General features: G+C 36.7%; 1 long non-coding RNA gene across 1 annotated transcript; it reads right to left on the bottom strand.

The window, feature by feature from the left end:
• Window positions 1-11153: 11153 nt before the first annotated feature.
• LOC126832418 (uncharacterized) lies at window positions 11154-15585 on the bottom strand. Its single transcript, XR_007684705.2, has 5 exons — window positions 15484-15585; window positions 15077-15242; window positions 14506-14643; window positions 13679-13753; window positions 11154-13439 (listed from the first exon to the last, which is right to left on the bottom strand). It is a non-coding gene; the product is annotated as an uncharacterized LOC126832418 (long non-coding RNA).
• Window positions 15586-22583: the final 6998 nt, after the last annotated feature.

Below are 22583 nucleotides of genomic sequence, written 5' to 3'. Positions count from 1 at the left end.
TAATCACTATCGCCTTCACTGAACCACATCTTCAAATCTAGAAAATATCAACGATGACCAATCGCAGTTTGCTACAATTTTTAAACTGGAGCATTATCACCTGATGATAAATCTATTTACAGGTATCAATAGCGTGATGACATGGCTTATGTATGCTACCTGTACAATGGGTAAGACATTTTTTAATATATTAATAAATTATGTGTCTATTGGTTAGTTGTTTGGGATCTTAGTTGAAATACTTGAATTATGATATGTACTAACTTGGCATGATATTTTCCCAGTTGATTCTGATTTTTCCGCTTCTAACCGGACTTTGATGTTCGTGTATGAGGCCTAAGGTATGGCCCAGTTCATGTACACAAGTATCCTGCAGAATACAAACAAATTAGTGATCATCTCGTATTTTCTTAATTTTTGAAAATGTTTATGGCGTTCAATGTATACCTTAGATAAACTGGGTTCACTTTACCACAATCTTTGTAAAATAGTTGAGGTCAGTTGTTAAAAGATAAACAGTTTATATACCTTTCCACAGCAGCTATTGTGTTGTTTATTTCTCGAATTACCAGCTGTAGCCCAGCAGCTGAAATGTAAAAAGAAGACAATGCAACAAAGCAAAACGTGGAACTATATAGACATTTGTTTTAGGCTTCGCGCCTGTTATCAAACGTTTAACGTACGCGGAATAGCGAAAAAAGTTCCAGAAAATTTGCATTCTACATCTTTTGCCACTGGAAACTAGGTTTTTCGTGCCATCCATGTTATATTTCCGAAGCAATGGTATTTAGTTTATAGTAATAATGACGATTGCTTTAATGAGTTTTTTTTTTGTTTTTTTTTCTTTGCTAAAAATGGAGTATAGTCATTATACATTCTTCGAGTTTATGTCTCTAAGATTGTTCGCATCATATCTGAGCTTCTATGTTGTCAAATAACCCTGTATTATATGTCCGCTGTTATGAGTGATACGATATGTATTCGATTTATTTTATCGCAATGGTACTTATCATTTTTTTATAAACAAAAACAGAAAAAAACACACCCATTGGCTTTAACAAATTCTACGACACCATTATGGTCAATACCATATTTTGTTTTAGTATCAGCTTCGTTCGGTACAAATCTGATGCAGGTCAAGGTCATATATCTCAACATGGCCGCTTTTATCGTGTATCTGTAGTCTTCGGCTGAAAGGATAATCATTATTAACTGATATCAAATCGAAATTAGTACATTTTACATGTCTGGCATGACAATATAAATTCACGAGAATGTGTTGGATCAAAATGAGACAAGAATATGATCAATACACCTTTGGAAGTAATTTTTGAAATTCTTGAATCAGACCATTTTCCCTTCATATTGTACCTATGCTGCTATTTAAAACAACCAGCTTGATGTGTGTAATAAATTAAACTTTCTTTACTTACTGATGCCATCATGAAACTGATATGGAACGATTCCCTTATCCCACCTAGTGCTCTCAGGTCTGGTTATGAAACGTTTCCTTCGTCTTCTTGTGTTGCCGGATGCCTAGAACGATACAATTGTAACAGTATGGACTATCAATCTGGCAGATGCGAAGATCCAACCTGTGGTTAAATTTGTGAGAAGTGTGGATATTTTTCACAGTATCGTTGTTCCATATTGTAACATGCTTAAGGGCGAATCTTGCGTTTTGATTGGTCGATTAGACATTGTCTATTGGACAATAACACCCCTCTAAATTAAAAACATTACTGCGTATTAGTATTATGCGTACTACCTTAATGGAGATAACCACAATGGAGACAATCAATTTTGATCTCGGTACATTAGACAAAATATTTGGAGTTATGTCCGCACATGAACTTAAAACACCAACTCCCTTGTCAGGTAACAGCTACAAACAACAAAATATACAATGATCTATTACAAAAACATAAAGTTTATTTTAAAAAATATTTTTAAAAAAATGGAGTGAGAATTTTAGGGTTTTTTTTGTGTGTCTATACTCATACTGCTACTATAGCAACCAAAAGATAAGCGAGCCAAATCTAACGAGAGTAGCCCGTTATCCTGTTACGTCACGACGTTATCATTACGTCTTGGGTCCTAATGATCTCAGGACATGTTTATTGGACAATATCACCCTCTAAATGCGAAACAGGAGGTGTTTATCTCCCAAATGATTTGAATTGGAGTAAAGGTTGTTCCAATACGACAGCCTTTTGGATAACTGGTAATTCTGGTTGTACCGCTAAAAGCATAATAGTAATTTTCTTGGAGATTTAGTCATAACATTGTTTTCAGTTGTGTTCAATAAAGTGTGCCAGTCAAAAGAATTATGAAATAAGTGCAAATGCAAGATAAAATACAGTGTCCAAATTTTGTGTTCAGTAACTAAAACTTATTTTGCAGATTAGATTTGATTATATCTGGGCCATGGATGTTTATTAGGGCTAATATAAAATACATATCAGGGATTAAAGCAAAGTGAAATGTAAAAGCTAACCTGTGTCGCGGTTTCAACTGAAATATCGTCATTACTGACCCAACTAACACCAGAAAATTCTGATCCATCAACCTGGGATAGACAACATAATATATAATGTAATTACGGCTTGTTTTCCGTTAGATTATGTAGAAAAATACTTAGAACTAAATCAACTACCAGGAGCTGTAATAAGACTTGGGTATTGTCCGTCGTCGTTGTTATGGCTTAGTCAAGTAGAGCGTGGGCAACCGGTGAAGCATAGGCAATATTAGAAGATGCGTTATGCAATAGACGGCCGGTATATTGTATGGATTAGAAGGCCTGTGGCATTTAATAATTTAATGTTAAAATGCACAATCGAGACTATCATGTCAAAACTTCTAACTTGGCTTAGAATATATTATTAGACCATTTAAGATAGTCGTACATTGGATTTTAACGCTAGAACGTTCTTACGTACCCCTACTTCCGGGGTTGGCGTTATGTTGGGCGTAGCTTGTGGATCGTTGTTGTTGGTTGTAACAGGATTAGGAGTTGTAGTTGCTGGTAAGATGTTGTTACTCTCTGATGTGACGTCATTGGCGCTCGCTGCTGTGACGGTATTTTCAATATTCTGAACAGGTTCTCCAATCACTACAGTTTCACTGTCACGACGTAATCTCTATTAAATATTACATATAAAAATGACTTAAAGAATAATGTTCCTAATCAGAAATAGACAAAAGAAAACGTGTTAAAAATATACCGTGTGCGTTTAAAGAAAAGTTCACTCTCCATGCAATATATGCTTTGTTTTGGGGGGGGGGGGGAAATCTTAACATCTGAATTACCGAAAGATTTATGTTTAGATCACTGTACATAAATTCTTTCTGGGTAGTAACACAACAGTATATTAATGAAAATTGTAATACCTCCAGTAGTGTGCCATTCTCCGATCCTTGTAATGATGCCTGTAATGCTGCTATGGCTTCACCAGTGTTGGATTCTGCATCAGAGGCATCCTAAAATAGTATTTTTATTAGGCAATAGACTCGTTTCTTATAATGTCTGAATATACTAACTGTAAAATGTTCGGTTGAAATCAGAGACACGTCATCAAAACTTCATGGTGTATATTAGATGGAAATTTCTCGATATAGATGCCTAATTTGTTCAATAGGATGTTAGTCCTGTATGGATTTACTGGATAGGAATCGGGACTGTTATTCGAGAAGATTCGTTACAGTAGAGTGATTATATAATCATAATACTTACACGTTCATTGTTCTGGTTAAAATCTAAACCACCACCAATAGCTACAGCATTAACCTCTCCATGGCCTTCATTTTCAGCTTCAAAAATAGAAGCTTCTATAATGTCTGGTGTTGGGGTTGACTCTACTGCGACATCAGAAATTGTGGTTAATTCGGGAGTCTACGGGAAAAGGATAAATTTCAAAATAATACATGTACTATTAAAAGCTATTTAGATTAGTCCTTTAAATCGATATAGCAGAATACCATACGGTAATCTTAGTTCTATGGTTACGTGGACAATAGCGGGTAGGTTTTTATTTCCCGAACAGCGATGTTTCTGTGACGGAAACGTTAATGGACGATACCTCGCTTTCTTGTCTTATATGCAAGTCCCAGATATTTCAATTGCTGGAATAAAGCGTTGTTATTGTACTGTATACAGAATCACCGAAAAATTTAATATATCACCCGACCTACCTGTTGTGAAAATGTAGTATAAGATCCAAATACAACTACTATAAACAATATACGTCTTATATACATCATCTGTAAGATATAATAAATTCAAAAACTCGTAATACAGAAGTGCTAACAAAATTTCTTTGTGAACATATACACCGTTCGTTCATATTGAAGTTATCAATACCGTTATATGTACGTTCTTAATTGAACAAAAGAAAAACGAATACTTCTAAATAATCTTAGCACAGACATAACGAATTGCGAAAAAGAAATATGAACAAAAATGTACATTTTACTTTCAAGATTGCGGTTGTGTTACCCGACGACACCTTGGATCCGAATATATCAAGACCAAGATATTAAAATAATTGTTCCTCTTTATATAGGGATTCCCTGTACGTGTATTGTTTTCCATAATTCATTAATAAAATATCTCTTTTGTCAGTTTGACAACCATTGACAGTGGATTTCAACAAAAAGGCTATTGTTTTAATCCAATGCCCAATCCGTTAATATATGTTTTACTCGGTTCTCAAAAATTATTGCATGTGATTTATTAAGTGTATGTCATTAAGGATACTTTATATATATATATATATTTTTATATTATGGCAAATCTGTGTTTATGGTCATCAATATCTACCAGTATGGTATGAATTTATGGGACAATACGCTTACAGAAGCGAATGCCATTCCAACTATGTGATTATTGTTTTTTAAAAGTTCGTCTCTGTCTAGCTAGAACAACCCCGTGCTTTCCGGCAAGCTTCATCAATTTGCGGTCATAAACTGTCGATTTCGCTCCATTTTTGTCGTTTTCTGCCAAGGTCTAAAATCAAGATTTCACACCAGAGAAGTGAGACATCAAAGGAAAAGTCAACAAGAGAAGAGTGAACGCGAGCAGCGCTAAAACAATTATTCCCTTTAAAACACGTTACATATTTCATCAGACTGCGTTGTTTTAATAAATGTTTCAAAGATTGTCAAAATCAGGTATACGTAACCTTTACGTCTGTCTAAATGGGCATATTTAATCTCTATTTTGGCTTGACAGTTGTGAATATTTGTCTCTTGAAATTATTAACAGTTATTAAAATTGTATCCAATGTGTATCTTTATTAATGGGTATCGTGGGCATAGTGGACAAAACAGATAAACTAAACGTAATTAAAACCGATCAAAATGACCGTTTATCATTAACATGTAATTAATGTCCACCTGCTTATTGCTTTAACTTATAAAAAACATGGCGATAAAAATGATCAGCGTTTCATGAAATTCTGTGTAAAGAAAATAATAATAGAAGATTACTTACGCTTAAACGCACATTGAAAAAGAAATGTGTTGTTTCAAGCATTAGTCTGAATTTCCCTGGTCTGAGTATGAATTTGATGACATATATTGTCAGTGTCTCTAGAAGGTTCCAAAATGTAAGAAGTTGGCGATAAAAATGATCAGCGTTTCATGAAATTTTGTGTAAAGAAAATAATAATAGAAGATTACTTACGCTTAAACGCACATTGAAAAAGAAATGTGTTGTTTCAAGCATTAGTCTGAATTTCCCTGGTCTGAGTATGAATTTGATGACATATATTGTCAGTGTCTCTAGAAGGTTCCAAAATGTAAGAAGTTGGCTCGCTAACCTGGTGGTCCCATGTTCGATCCCGGTGTTGGCCGACAATGTTCATTGGGATTTTCCGGCGTGGGTCATCCTTGTCACTTGTGCAGGACGGATGGCCTGGCAAAATGAAAAGCATAATGGTGTGTATGGGACAAAAACCAATGTCATGTGTACACATTGGAGTGCACATAGAAGAACCCTTGACTGTTGGAATTAAAATAAAAGTAGGCTTTGGCGCCGCTGTTCGGGGAAACTTTCCCTCCAGGGGCGTAAATGTGGGAGCGAAAAAAAAAATAGTCAGTCGCAAAATAAATGCAGTCGGTCGTAAAATAAGTGCAGTCGATTTCCAAATAAGTGCTCACTGAATTAATGAGGTAAACAAACAATGCCAAAATAGAAGGAAAAATCCCAAATTTTATGTATTTGCGTGAATCCGTGCACCTAAATTGCATACGTCACGCTACTCACCCAAAACTTTAGTATAAAATAACCGTGTCAACTTATCATGTTTGAAAAAATGTTTTTTACCCTTATTCTGTTGTGAGTTGGTCTAAGAAAAAAAAATAGTCGGTCTCAAAATAAGTGCAGTCACTGCAGTCGGTCACAAAATTATACATCGGCGACTGACGAAATGAATTAATGAGGTAAACAAACAATGCCAGAATAGAATGGAAAAATCGCATATACGTGCATTTAATTTCTTACGTCACATAGTCGGTCTCAAATTAAGTGGACACTGCAGTCGGTCTCAGACTCAATAAATTAATGAGGTAAAAAATGCCAAAAAAGAAGGGAAAAATTTTGTGTGAATCCGTGCACCTAAATTGCAACGGTATAGTATAAAATAACCTAGTCAACTTGTCATGTTTGAAAAAAAAATTCCCTGTTATGAGTATGTTGGTCTAAGAAATTGAGAGAGCTTGTTACGAAGATTTTGATAGCTTAAATTATATTATTGATTGTCATACGAATAACATTAGTCGAACAGTTGGTAAGAAGTTATCGGAAGCAAAGTTTGTTTCAGAAATACGTAAAAAAATCTTTAAATTATGAAATGTTAAGGCGATTTATTGAACTTAAGAATTTTTACTTGTTGCATATTTAATCCCAGTAGAAATTAAAACGTATTTTACTCATGTTGTAAGTATTTTCTGGCCATCGGAATTCTGCAAAACCTTTCCCCAGACCCCAAAGTCCAGTAAATGGCATTGCAGAGACCATGTAAGCGTCCCCGTGAGACAAAGTCCTCTCAGTTACAGTGAATCGCCCTGTTAGTAGTACCACTAGTGGGTTGGGCGACAGACTGTAGAATTGTTATTTCTAATCTCACAAAACAGGCGAAATTGATTGACGGGCCTCAAGATTCTGTCCCATTTCTTATCCTCTCGTTAAGGAGAATTTGATCCCATTTGTCATGACATTGACTAAAATTTTGCAGGCCCAGTCCCCCAAAATTAAAAGGTCAGTTACAATATTACATATCTGAAATTTTTTCGCGTCTGCGCCGGTAGATTCCATTATGGCACCATTCTTCCACTCCCCTGTGGTCTTATACTGCCTCAGCACTATCATATTCACGGGTATAGTGATAAGTGAACTGGCCAGAAAGTAGTACCGCTGGTGCGTGGTACGTCAGCCTGTACAAATGTTCTGACAACTCTTGCAAAACGGGCGGAATTGACAGGGGCAGATTTCGAGATTCTGTCCCATTGACTCCTAATTTCTGGTTCTTTGTTCACACGAATTTGCTCCCAGAAATGACCTCAAATGCCAGGATATTGGTTCAATTTTTAAACAATTTCTCAGGTTGCTCATAAGGTTCACATAGATTTAATAACAAAATCAATAACAATCCTCATATTATATGACAAACTTTATGTCAACTTGAATACAACTGCTTTCCGACGAGATAACGATCGGCGAACAACTATAGGCAATACGATCTATGTTCTACCGGGACGCCCAGTGGTACAGTCAGTATTTTGTTGACATTCATTGCAGGTTGTGATTGTGGATGGCGCCCTAAATTTGGAACAGCCCCACCCCATCCCCAGCTTCCAGATCAGCTACTAGTCCCTAGAAAACTATCATCTGTGGTGTTCGGCCCCTGACTGCGTCACTCTTATTAGGGACATTTTGCTAAACACCCCCCCCCCCAACAAAATCTTTATGTACGCCCCCGTTTCCCTCATAGCACCCTGCGAGGCGTGTGTCCGTGTTCGGTAAATTGTCTTTGACCACCGTGCATAAGCAATTACATAATATCTCCGAGATCGGAACTAGTTACCAGCACAAAGGGTGATATTATGGAGAATATTCCTATCAATACAAAAATAATTTCAGAGTTTGAAGTCATTCGTTCACCTGGTTAATGGCAACAGTATGGTAGATAGATTTTTACGTAATATACGACGCGCCATTGTTAACGATACACCTGCCCTTCCCCAACTAGCCACACTCGACAACAAACATTAATTATTTGTGTCTGGAAACAGAATATTTTGGATGAACCACATGGTTTTACATGCACGCCAATATGTACACGGGACCTCAGTTTTTCGTCCCATCCGAACGACTAGACAGCTGTCCTTGTCAGGCCCTCCATCCTGCATCACTGACAAGGGGAAACCACGACGGAAAATCTGGATGAACTTTCTCGGCCAATGCAGGGATCGTACACCCGACCTCCAGGCTAGCGAGTCAGCGGCTTACCCACTTAATCCCCGGGTCTCTTTTCATAACAAATGCCACATACCTATTTTTAACTAAACTATATAGAGCATTTGCAATAGTTATTTTACTCCAAAAACAGTCTGTCACGATAGTGGATGGGCGGACATGACAATCTGTTTCTACTACAAAATATGGGCCTGTCCCTTTGTAGCACTTGTTAGCTTCATTTAAATGCGTGCATTAACCTCTTCCAGCCCACGGTGGTTGGGGGTTGGGAGTGGGTGTTTTGGGGGCTCTCGGGCATGCACTGTGGATCACCGAACTTATTAATGAAACACATTGGTCCAATTCCACGTTTTTAAGTGACAAGCGAATGTTTTGTTGTCTGGTAATGGCCTAGTTACTATTGGGTGGATATTAAATGCGTGCATTAACCTCTTCCAGCCCACGGTGGTTGGGGGTTGGGAGTGGGTGTTTTGGGGGCTCTCGGGCATGCACTGTGGATCACCGAACTTATTAATGAAACACATTGGTCCAATTCCACGTTTTTAAGTGACAAGCGAATGTTTTGTTGTCTGGTAATGGCCTAGTTACTATTGGGTGGATATTAAACCGCATTTTTCTCCCTCCGTAGTCCGTGCATGTTTCACCCGACGAGTAGAAATTGGTGCTAAAAATGGGACCAAGAAATAACTTTGGGTGTGGCCTTCGAACTATAAATAAAAACAAACTAGAAAATAATTTTATTTTTATATTTATAACAAATAAAAAAAAACATTACAATATAAAGGTAATTATATCTAAAACAATATAAATAATGAGCTTGTAAAGTATCAAATATGGATGTCAGTTTGCTAATAATATAGCCAATATAGATGCATTATACACATTGAACTTTGTTTGAAATTAACGTAAATGATAGTTAAATAATAGAATATTTATAAAGAATGTTGGGGTGGGGGGGGTGGGGCTCTCAGGTATAAATAAAATAATCTATTTTTGAGTGCATGAACCTGCTAGAGATCATAATGTCTTTAAAAATTACGCTTTAATTTGGATTTTTGGAACATAAAAATTGTACCATCATAATTGTTAGATGTAATCCCCAAAGAAATGAAGGGGTATGACTGGACCAATAACCATGTCCTGCCTCATGGACGACAAACCCCACGCTTTATAGTTTCAATAATATGCCCTGAATATCTGTCGAAAATAATTGTCAGACTTTATTATTATCACATGTTGACTAATATTTATATTTTACTGATATTTCTTTCAGATTTTAAATGTTAGGGAAAGTGAAAATAAATATTAATCAAACAAAATACAATCATGTGTGTTTAATATACTAGTATCTCATATTAATCATACACGGTGTTTGTTAGGTTCATGCATACAACCACAGAATAATCGTATATTTGACGAATAGCCATCTATCTTAAATATAAATATACGTTTTCCAGGCGACAAAATATACAAACTGGACATCTAAGTATTTGCCCACCAGCGGCAATTCGAGGCGCAACTTGTCCAAATTCGCTTTGTTTAGTTTACAATGTTATGAGATCAATTCCCTGAAAAAATATTGACATCGTTCTATTAAAATCAAAATACATGTAAACATTGAAAAAAGATCGAATGGTAATATTATGAACCACTGACGGACGGACTGATGGCATGGTGACAACAATATACACCAGAGAGAGAAATGGTGTTTAACGTCTACTCGACACTAACTAGGTTATTTTGGTTCAATTTTATTTCAATAATTCGCTTGCGCGTAGGGGTCTTTAGCAGTGGGAGGAAACCGGAGGACCCGGAGAAAACCCACGAGGTTGGACAGGCGAACCTACACATTGTCACGTACAACAGGGGAATCGAAACCACGCCAGTTGACTCAATGACAGACCTTATGATATAACGCGTACGCGCTAACATTCGGCCATCCAACCCCCCTTTATACCCCACAGTAACATGCAGGAGTTTTTAAAAAAATATGTTTGTAATTGAGTGTTAAACATGATTTTAAATCTGACAAGTAAACAGTCTGATCAAAATCTATTATCAATTACGTTTCGGTTTTTGTCTGAAGAACTTCAGTGCAGCGTTAAAGTAAGGTGAAAAAACTAAATAAATAATAATGGAATTTCAATTAGAATGAAAAATTATATTTAAATTGGTATTCAATTTGTTAATTTGGAAGATTGAGTTTTATTTTTTAATGAATAAAATCTTTTAATTAAAGATACATTATGTAAGATTTAGATAAAGAGCTAGCCATACTTGCTATAATAGTTCGAAAATAGTGTAAAATGAATAATTTGAAATTAGCCTTTGAAGTTAATGTCTAATTAATAATTTAGAAAACATTTAAGGCCAAAAGAAAGACCTGCAATAGGCAGATTTAGCTCTTGCATAATGTATGTTTAAGTTACACGAATAAAAACATTTATATAAAATGATTGTAATGAATGCCCGAAAATAATATAAACATTTAAAAATGGTTATATTATACTTGGATATTATCTAATTACCAAACCTACACAGAAGCTCTTTTGTTAAAATACTCAAAACATGTGTTAATTTTACTAATAAGTTAATTGAAGAATTTTCTTTGCCAATACTTAGGTTTATATTTATAATAAATGCTTTTAGATCTATATAGAAATGTGACGAATACTGCTGACACCTCTTACAAACAAATAAGTATTAGAGATGGGGAAAATTCCTAAATCCACAACATTTCTCAAATTATTTCATTAACGACCAGATCTTTCATTTAGGAAAGTAAAATTGTCGATTTTATTAAACAAATTCATGGTATCCGACAATGAAAATGGTCATGCTTCTACTAACGTCCGTGTGGCACCCAACATTCAACTAATATCAGAGACAACGAGTTTACGTGTAAATATTAAAAGTACAATAACAACGTAGATCTTAAATGGACAAAATTATCTACCACTGCATTAAAAAAACATGATATTTCGGCAATAACAAGGTTGTTATAAATAATTTGATCAGGATAAAAAAAAATCTAGATAAATGTATAATAACATATCTTAGAGAAATTAGAATAATATAGGGGTCCAACAGTTAGAGAACTGTACTCGTTATTAGAATGCCTTGGATTCGAATCTCCGAGAGTAACCTTTGGGCTCCTTCAAGCTTGGTCTCCATTTGTTGGGGGTGATGTCTACGGAACTGAAGAGGTGTGTGTCTAGTCATTCGAATGAGACAAAAAATCGTGACCCACGCGTGTACACATTGACGTGCCAGCAGGAGAGCCCTCGACAGTTGGAATTTGAAGAAGAGTAGTAGGAAAACCGCCTCCCAGGCAAAATTCCCCCATCTCGGATTCCACATGTAACCATAGTAAATATAGATAACCGAATGTTAATTTCAAAATGACCCGAGTAATGTTAAGACGTAAAACCCCATTCATTCTACGTAATACAAGAAGTGGGATTTGATTCAGATATAAATTCACTTTTAACAGAGATTTCTACTTTGGCCACAAGACGGAACAGTTCTATATGTTTCTAATATGTATATTGGTAAAAGCGATGTAAGACTTTATTGCCACTTCCCAGATAGCTTGTTCTGTGTTTGAATCAACTTTCCTGGTGAAAACCATCTGTGTATTAATTGGCATTAATTGTCAACCGTATTCTTGTATCATTCCACTTTGCTTCAGAGAGTTATCGCCCTTATGTTTTCTTGTTCTGTACTAAAACAGTTGAATACATCTTAACAAATGTTGATCTTCAAAACCTACAACTATCCTTCTTTAAGATATTTGGAGACAAAGGTTGTTAGTGTAACGTGAATGGAGATAAAAGCGTTATTGCGGATCCCGAACAAACGGTTGTACAGAGAAAGGATAGACTTGGTCTCCAGAAAATCTCTCAGAAGTAAAACCAAATCACAAACCTAATAGATCAACATTGTCACCAACCATTTATTCTGTAGTACCTTTTCCCTTGGGATATTGATTATTGGTTTTAAGTCTAACTCAATTATCCAAAGGACCATTTTTGACATGTTGATCTCCAGACCTTCAAGAGATACACTAGAGGCAAATAATGACGAGTATATGAAGAATGAAGGAACACCGGCCGTACACGCTATAGACGCAGCTGTATAAGAGATAGGACAGATGTCTCTAGAAATCTCTCAGAAGTAATACAAAGCACAAACCCTCACAAATCAACATTATCACCAACCATGACGTCGACTACATCTCTTCTGGGCGAAAATTGTGAACTCTGGAGGGTCCACAACCTTCGCATTACACACTTTTTCACAATTTGCGTACAACCGTGATAAATTTAAACTTTTTTTTATTTAAAATAGATAATTGTGATCTCTCGAGGGTGTACAAGCTAAAAACGTGATTTTTCATACAATCAGGGTCATAATCCATGAAGTTATGGTCCGATACATGCCAATATCGAAAGGAACCAATATCTTTTGGGAGATAGACCTATATTTCAAGTTTCGTCAAAATCGGATAAAAATTGTGACCTGTAGAGGGTCCAAAAACAAATTGTGGACTGGCGGACGGACAGGGGCGACGGCATAATACGTCCACATAAAATTGTGAGCGGATAAAAAGAAAATAAAGATTTAATGTTGTAATTGCTCCATGGTTTTGAAAATTATAAAAGGTTTATTTGGGGTAAATTGAGGTAGACATTTCTGGTGTTGCTTACCAACACAACTATTTGGGCCGATTTTCACGAAATTCGAACTTTAAAGAACACCGCATACACCATAAATATTATTAAAGTTTAAAGTACTATGAATTAAAAAGTACACATAATCGCCTGGCTTGGACTGTATCATTAAAACAACATCATCGTCCATGTTTCATTATCGTCGTATCCATCGATATCGCCATCACCAACATTTCGTTATTGTCGTCTCTCATCGATACCACTACCATTACCATAACAGCCAATCTTAACTGTGGATACAGAAGTAGGCTACAGCAAAAATAAGCTATATATGAATTCCTTAAATGATAAGCGGTAAACGATGTTCCCGGAAGTTTGTAAATTGGACGACAGTTTCGATTTTGAGAGTAATTTATATAAGGCAACCCTGGGGTCAAAGTTCACCACATGTGTCACCAGCTCACTGGCTTCAATCAATGAAAAGATATTAGAAAAAAATGGAAGTGTAAACGTTTGTAATGAGAAGTACCTTTATACGTTTTGAAGAGGAAAGGCGCATACCACCTTTTGTACGACATCAATATTATTACTTCCATAAAGAGTACTGTAAGTAAACCAACACAAGAAAAACAATACCCTACACAAATTAGGGTGAACATTTGCACCACAATTGTCTCAAGAAAATATTCCAACAAAACTTTTTTCTGTACATGTAAATCAATAAAATATATTTATTCCCATCATAGTAATCCTACCTCTCTATAGAATCTTTGGCGTTCACTATCAACAAAATGTCTAATAGTATGATTGATATACTTTATAATATCTTGGCTGGTTTTGGAAGAAATTTGGATTACAACTGAATTATAATACTCTAATATAAATCAAAATATCCGAATATATCAAATATGGCACCCCCTTACCTACAATAAAATGAAGAAAAAATCAATGTAGTTATTGTTAGAAAGGTGATGGTAAGGGGGTGCCATATGTAAAAATATTACATCAAACATTTATTCTAACGGTGGTTTTTCCGAATACTTTTCTCCGCATTCCATCTGGCAAGAGTTCTCTTACGTACACGTCAATGTGTTGCGGTGGATCTCGGTTCTCCGTCCTATCATTTTCCTCGTCAGTCCCGGAGGCGTTTCCCCTGACAAGTGGACACCGGGATTGATAAAGCCAGAAGGTTCCTCTCAGCCCCCGCAAAGATTCAAATCTGGGACACTGTAATGGCGAGTCCAGTTCCCTCAACTTGACCCCGGGTATAGAATTTGTTCAATGTTTCATGAATAAAAGCAATATCTCTCACCCGCTATAATGTAGCAAAGAGGCATAGGGTTTTAAAAAAATAACCTGTCATTGTTGAACTATTATTACCCTACTCAGGAGGTGGTTATTTCAAAATTATTCCAGGATTCCATTAACCATGGGCACTTAGAAGATATATCCCTCTCTGTCGGACTGCAGAATCGTCTATCTACCACACAGTACCTGAAATGATGTAAATATCAAGAATTGTACGGCTAGACCTATCTATACGCTCACTAGCAGTACTGTCAATCAATAGCAGTGGACACAGATACAGATAAGATTTTTCAGAAACTGTCTTGAAAGGTGTTATAGCTAAGTCCTTTTCTCAATAGCAGTGGACACAGACAAGACTTATTATATTGGGAACTGTCTTGAAAGGCGTTATAGCTAAGTCCGTGTCTTTCTTGTTTTTAAATTAATAGAGAAAATAACGATTTAATTTTGTAATAGCCCCTTAGTTTTCAAAATTTTAAAAAGTTTTATTTGGGGATAAACTGGGGTAGACATTTCTGTGTTGCTTACCAACACAACTAGAGTCGGTGGTCGTCTTTAAAGAACATCGCATACACCATAAATATAATTAAAGTTTAAATTACTATGAATTAAAACATACACATAATAGTTTGGCTTGGTCTGTGTCATTATTACATCATCATCGTCCATCGTTTAATTATCGTCGTTACCCATCGGTATCCTCATCACCCATCGATATCTCCCACCATTTCGTTATTGTCGTCTCTCATCGATAGCACTACCATTACCATAACAGTCAATCTTAACTGTGGATACAGAAGTAGGCTACAGCAAAAATAAGCTATATATGCATTCTTTAAATGATACGTGTTAAACGATGTTCCCGGAAGTTTGTAAATTGGACAACAGTTTCGAATTTGAGAGTAATTTATCTAAGGCAACCTTGGGGTCAAAGTTCACCACATGTGTCACCAGCCCAGTGGCTTTAATAAATACAAAGATATCAGAAAAAAAACTGGAAGTGTAAACTTTTGTAATGATAAGTACCTTTATACGTTTTGAAGAGGGAAAGCACATACCACCTAGTGTACGACACCAATTATCACTTCCAAAAATATTACTGAAAGTAAACAAACACAAGAAAAACAATACCCTATGCAAAATAGTGCCTTCTGAAATTTTGAACATTCGCACCACAATTGTCTCAATAAAATATATTTGTTCTCATTATAAGTAATCCTACCTCTCTATAGAATCTTGTCTAATAGTATGATTGATATACTTTATAATTATTATCTTGGCTGGTTTTGGAAGAAATTTGGATTACAACTGAATTATAATACTCTTAATATAAATCAAAATATATCAAATATGGCACCCCTTTCCTACAACAAAATGTGAAGACAAAATCAATGTAGTTATTGTTAGAAAGGTGATGGGCCCAGTTAGTGTGTAAATAGGAAATAGTGAGAGAGAGAGAGAGAAGTCAGAATAGTATATGTTTACAGGGATAAGAGGGCGCCATATTGACAGGTCCTGATCTAATTACATACATTTATTATATATCATGTAAAAATATTATTCATACATATATTCTTATCCCATATAACCTATCCATCATGCGTGTAAAAATATCACATCATAGATTTATTATAGATCCATATCACCCATCGTATCATGTTAAAATATTACATCATAGATTTATTATAGATCCATATAACCTATCGTATATCATGCATGTAGAAAAATTACATCATAGATTTATTTTAATCCTATATGACCTATCGTTCCATTTAAAATATATTACATTGGAGGGAGGGGGGGGGCTGGTATGGTACCTACGGCTCTTTATACATTTTGTTTTCTAGCGATTGATGTTGTACAGGTTGGGTGGAATTTGGCATGGGCAGTGATTCGTCTACAGTAAAATGATAATTCGGTAATAATAATTTTTTTAGATATATTGTGGCCATGATAAATTAACGGTTAAAAAGTTTATGAATTTTAATAGGACGTCCCGGACTTCAATCCCAGTAAGACCCGAGAATAGCCGGAGCGGTTTCTTAACCCTCTGCCCAACATGCCAGGGCTAATGTCTGCAAGGATGACAGAGATTTAGTCTAATCACTCGGGTGAGACACAAATCGTGGCCCAAACGTATACTCACTTGCGTGCACGTCACATAGAATATCTGTTAACAATTGGAATCAATAAAGAATAGGTGACAACGCCGCTGCCCGGGAGAAATTCCCCACACTCGCATTGCACATGTAACCATAGTGAATAAAACAAACAAATGTTAGTCTCAAAATCACGGGAATAAAGTGTCGTCAAGACGTCAACCCCATTCCACTAAATACGAAAGATATTTCAGATATAAATTGACTTTAAACAAAGATTTCTACTCGGACCACAAGACGAGGCAGTTCTATATATTTTCTTTTGTGTATAAGGTTAGTAGATATTAGACAATGCTGTCTCTTCCCATCTTGCTAGGTATGTGTGAATCAGGCATTACAAGTCTTCAAGGTTCATTCAGATCATCTGTATCTGTCTTCACTCTGGTAATATGATGCCATAGCTTGGCCGATGGAGTTATCATAATTGTCAACAAGAAAACTAAAACTTGCCTTCTTTGAGATAGCTAGTGACCAGAAAGATATATACATCTATTATCAGGTATCATAGAAATTGTAGGAAAAAAAACAGGACAACAAAATATGAACGATGTGCGCACATCTAAGAGAGAGCTAATATTGTCGTCTATTCTTCAAGTTTGGCATCAGTTTCAATATGTTTGGTGTCAATTATGCAACCAGATGATTCCTATAATATTCATACCGTCTGCTATCTCTACCCTCGCACAAAACAGAAAACATTTAGAGCCGCTTAGTCATGTGACCTGAGCAGAAATCGTCACTAAAGTTCCATCTATCAATCAAATACCGCATAGTGTATTAAATGGAATGGGGGTTAACGTCTTGGTGACATTTTACTCTCGTGGACATTTTGAGACTAGCACGGTTGTTGTTTTTTTTATTTACCAATGGTTTACGCGTGAAATGTGAGGGAGTGGACTATGACCCAAGCGTTAGCGTTTATGCTTACTCTTCTCCGAATTCAAACGACCAAAGGTTCCCTTACGTACAGGCCAGTGTGCACACGATTGGGCCCCAATTCTCCACCCCATCCAAAAGATTAGGCACACTTTCCTCCTCAGCCCCACAGGCGTTAACCATGATGAGCGAGAAACCTATTTGAAAACCCCCGAGGGTTCTTCTCAACATATGCGATGATTGGAATCCGGAAGTCTCTCTCCCAATGAATATAACTTTTAAAAACCGTGGCAGTTCCTTCCTAAACCAATCACTGAAACTAAGGAGTAGGAATTAAAATAAATATCACCTCGTATTGTCATTTCCTTAATCAGGTGGTAAATATTTCCAAACAATAGCAGGAATCACAGGCACTTAAATCTCACTACATTGTCGATCCAAACTCATACCTGAAAAATATAATAGTATGATGCATAGTGCCACTGTAAAAAACCTATGTTTATTAAGTTGTTACAGTAGGCGAATGGATAGAATGTCTCCAACATTTGATGAAATCACCACATGTTTCTCAAATAACACTATCTTCAACAAACATTCCAACTACACTTCTCTGATAGGTAAAGGAATATTTTGGCCGTTTAATGGTCCATATAAAGCCGCGATAGGTCACTAACCAGTAGGTCCAGGGTTTTAACCCGGTTTTGGCCGAGCAAGTTACCCGGGATTTTCCAGCGTAGTTTCCCCTTGTCAATGTTGCAAGACGGAGGACCCCCCAAGGATCAGCGTCTAGTTGTGTGGGTGGCGAGAAAGTCTGCGGTTTCGTATAGATGTTGGTGTACACGTAAAAGATCCCTTGGAATTCAACTAAGAGTAGGTGGAAACGCCGCTGTCCAGACAAAATACATCTTGTCTTATCTAAAGGAAACAAACATCGTGACTTACCATTTGGTAGGATGCAAGGTCTATTGGTAAAGTGGTCGTCGCCGATCATAACCGGGTGTAACACGCCATTTGACTGGGTACAGCATTAAGATATAAGGGTAACAAACCATTAGTACATGTGAGGGTCACACACCATCTGAAAAAATATTTAAAGAGAGCATTAGGAACAGGGTATTGTATAATATGTTCAAAATGAAAGCATGTCAACTCTGAAGAGTGGTATCTGATGTTCAAGAAAATGCAAATATACCCTATCTCTTACATAACACGCATCACTACTTATAGCTACACAGAGCAATGTTTACCTGTATTTCAGATGCTGAAGACTGGTCATTCGAAGATAACCCTGTGGTCAATCAGATCTCACGTGTATTCATTTTCACCATATCAAGGTATTTTGACGGTCTTCAGTTTCCAGACTTGTGTCACACTATATTGACATTCACATGGAAAATGAAATGGGCTTTAGGGTCCTACTGTTCTACTCCGATTGAACTAATGAAGAAGGGCGAACAACATACAGTGTGCTTATTCATTTTGCCCTGACAGTTGCGAACGGCCTACTCTTATTTAAAATTCCAACTGTCAACGATTGTTTTATGTGCACGCCATGGTGTACACGGGGTGTCGGGTTTTCGTCCCATGCGAACGACAATATGTTGTCTCATGTTAGGTCTTCTGTCCTGCACCAATGATGAGCATGGAAAAGGTGACGTTTATTTATATTGAATAAAAATAATGAACGATATTCACTTACACCACAATAGTCACACATCATCATCCGTCAGGCTGGGTTCAGGGTATGTCTTTATGGAAAGCATAAAATGGTCGTCGCACCATTTGACCAGTTCTAGGACATAGTGTGAAGTTGGGACACCATTTGAGTGGATTGGAATATGTCTAATAAATTAAAAGAGAAAATAATATGGGGTTCACAAGAGTTGGTTATATTTGAATGTGTAAACTAATCAGATACAGTAAGGCTTTCGATAAAAGTAACACTCCAAAAACTGATTTCAGTTGAGCCGAGTTTAGGGGCTGAAACTGGTCAATTTTAATTTCAACCAATCAAACAGAGAATCTCCACAAGAGCCTTTTTTTTATATTAAATATATAAATATAATGCCATAAAGTAATCTCGAATTAATGGTAACATAATTAAAGTTCTCCCCTGTCGTGGGAAGACATTAGTGCGAAAAGATCCTTTCTGTTGGTCGGCTGATTTGAAAATGAAATGACAGTTGGCATTGAAACAATACAGAGTGAAATTTACTCACGACACCTTACCTCTCTATTAACCAGACACTCGTGGTTTACGCCTCTCAAAATGTGTATCTGGATATAATAGATGATTCTACTAACTTCACAAACCGTGTTTTTAGCATGAACCCAAGCTGTATCAACCGATACAAAAGCTGGGAATTGGAGTAGTTTTCGTTTCAGTGAATTTAGAGATCAATCAATTGTGGGAGACCAGGTTATAGCTCTTTCAATCTATCTCTACTTCATTTAAGAAATGAAATGAAATGTTTACCGGTACCCGGGCCACTCGGACCAAGGATCACTCGGACCAAGACCAGTCGGACCCAAAAAAAAAAAGACCAGTCGGACCAAAAAAAAAAGACCAGTCGGACCAAAATAGAGACCACTCGGACCAACCTAAAAGACCACTCAGACCAACCTAAAAGACCACTCGGACCAATCAATTTATATTGGAAAACCATTCTGACCTCGGGATTTCGTACCATCCGAACGACTATCCGATGAACTTTCTAGGTCAACCCAGGGATCGAACACGGGACCTCCAGGTTAGCGATCCAAAATCCTACTCAGTTAGACAGGTTGGATGGCCGAATGGTTAGCGCCTGCGCGTTTTATCCTAAGGTCTGTGATTGAGTCATCTGGCGTTGTTTCGATTCCCCGGTTGTACGTGACAAAGTAAGGTCGTTGTACAACCTGGTGGGTTTTCTCCGGGTACTCCGGTTTCCTCCAACTATTAAAGGCAACTACGCGCAAGCGAAGTATTGAAATAAAATAGAACCATATTATGTTAGTCCCGAAATGACCTCTCGCTCTCTCTCTCTCTCTCTCTCTCTCTCTCAGTCCCCGTTATTTAAGAATAAAACAAAAGATATAAAACAGTGCGTATTGTGCATAATAAGGTAATCAAACCCCCGAAAGGTAGCCTACAGAAATAAGTGTACGAATACTAACCTTGAAAAGTGAACAAATAGATTGGTGTGTAAATACTTATTAATGATATGTTAAGTAACCTTGAGAAGATAATAAACCATTAAAGTTTCTGTGCTTCGTTTGCATTTCATCAAATTGATTACGGTACTTAACATTTAATTAAGAAAAAATCAAGATATCAACGGTAGATAAAATCCAGGCTTCATTCGTTTTTTATAGTTGTTTGCAATTGTTTATTCCAAATGCGTATGCATATAGGTATTACATTATTTTATTACATAGCATACAATATGGCGGATACAGTTTAACACGGGGCAATAAATATTGTTCATGCATACATATATTAGAATATCAGTCAACCATATACCAACAATTTGCTTATTAAATTAAATAAAACGGTTACTATAAAGTTGTTATATACTGGTTACTAGGGTGTATCGTTTCTTCGTAGGCTAATATAAATATTCCAAGATTTTTTCAGTGTATTGCTATTTGTTGAGCTAAGTAAGATCGATAATTTATATACTGATGGTTTGTTTCTGTACTGATCTTTTATATACTTTTCTCGATATTCCGTATAGACAGGACATACTAGAATGAAATGGTGCTCATCCTCTTCATAGGCGTACGAGCCGGGGTCGGGGGGGGGGGGCAATCTGACTTTTCGCGCAGACAGGTAAAGTGAAATGAAATATTATTATTTCATCTATTTGGCAAAATAAGGTGCCCGAAATCTAATAAAACACCAGTTTTACTTTTATTTTAATTGAATTTGTACTGAATTGACTATGAATTAAAACATTTTGTCTGGGGTCACTCTACTTTGCGCGGCATTTTCGGGCATCGATTATTATTTGTGAATGCAGCTGCAACACTCTGATAGGATGGTTGGAATTCAGGTCGGCATTGAGTGGGATTTAGGTTACAAAACGATTGGACAACTTTGGAGTTGCTTAACTCACGGACTCGAATAGCAGAAAAACGCATTTGCCCTCATATCCCGCGACGATTGGTTGTTTGTTTGTTATTCGGGTCAGCCATATCGGACAAGGCAAGCTATATCGGACCACATCGAAGTTGCTGTATTCAATATTCAAAATTTTCTCCCGACGATCCACCGCCTCCGTGAACTGTAAACCATTGATTGGTTGATTGGAATTCGAGTCAGCCAGCTAGGCTTGTTAGAATACTTTGAAGTTGTTGTATTCACGTGCTGGAGTGGTAGAAAAACGTGTTTGTGGTCGTCAAATTTTCCAAATTATTTTTTTTTTTTTGGGGGGGGGGGGGCTAACCCGAATTTTTTCGGATATTTCGAGTTCTGCCCCCCCCCCCCCCCTAACAGTCATCGAGCCCGTACGCCTATGTCCCTACATCATGCATGTTACACAGGGTACAAAATCTTACAGCTCTATCAATATTAGAGTATCTACTAGTTTCAACCATTAGATTATGTGCTGGTTACCGCCCGCTTCCACCGGGGGGGATATCTCCCGTCCTGGGTTCATTCGGATTAAAAAGTGGCCCATCGAAAGAATGCAGGCTATTGAAGATTACAGCAGGTAGCACCTACTTCTGGTCATATCCCGTTTATAGCGGATACCCAATGATGACTAATTGTCACTTCACCATATGTCTAAATACTAAACGAAGTGGAACCATTTTGGACTCCTACTCTTTTAAAGGTCCAACTTTCCCAATAGTTTTCAAATGCAAGTGACTTTAATAGAAAAGTAAATTATTTTCTTTCTTTCTTTTTTTTAATTTTTTTTTTTTTTTTTTTTTTTGTCCTTTTTACGTCCAATAAATCTCCAATTTATGCTAAAATTGTTCTGCTTTTCTTGGAAATGTGTAGACGCACGCCAACAATGCGAAATTGGTTGTCGTTAAATCAGAGCTACTCCCCTTGATAAACGTGTCAGTGTAGTCCTGCTTGTCCAAAATAGAACCGAATGAACT

The sequence above is a fragment of the Patella vulgata genome, chromosome 9, assembly GCF_932274485.2.
Source record: "Patella vulgata chromosome 9, xgPatVulg1.2, whole genome shotgun sequence".
Lineage (NCBI taxonomy): Eukaryota > Metazoa > Mollusca > Gastropoda > Patellidae > Patella > Patella vulgata.
The sequence above is the reverse complement of the archived record's forward strand: the minus strand, read 5'-3'. Positions and strand labels throughout refer to the sequence as shown.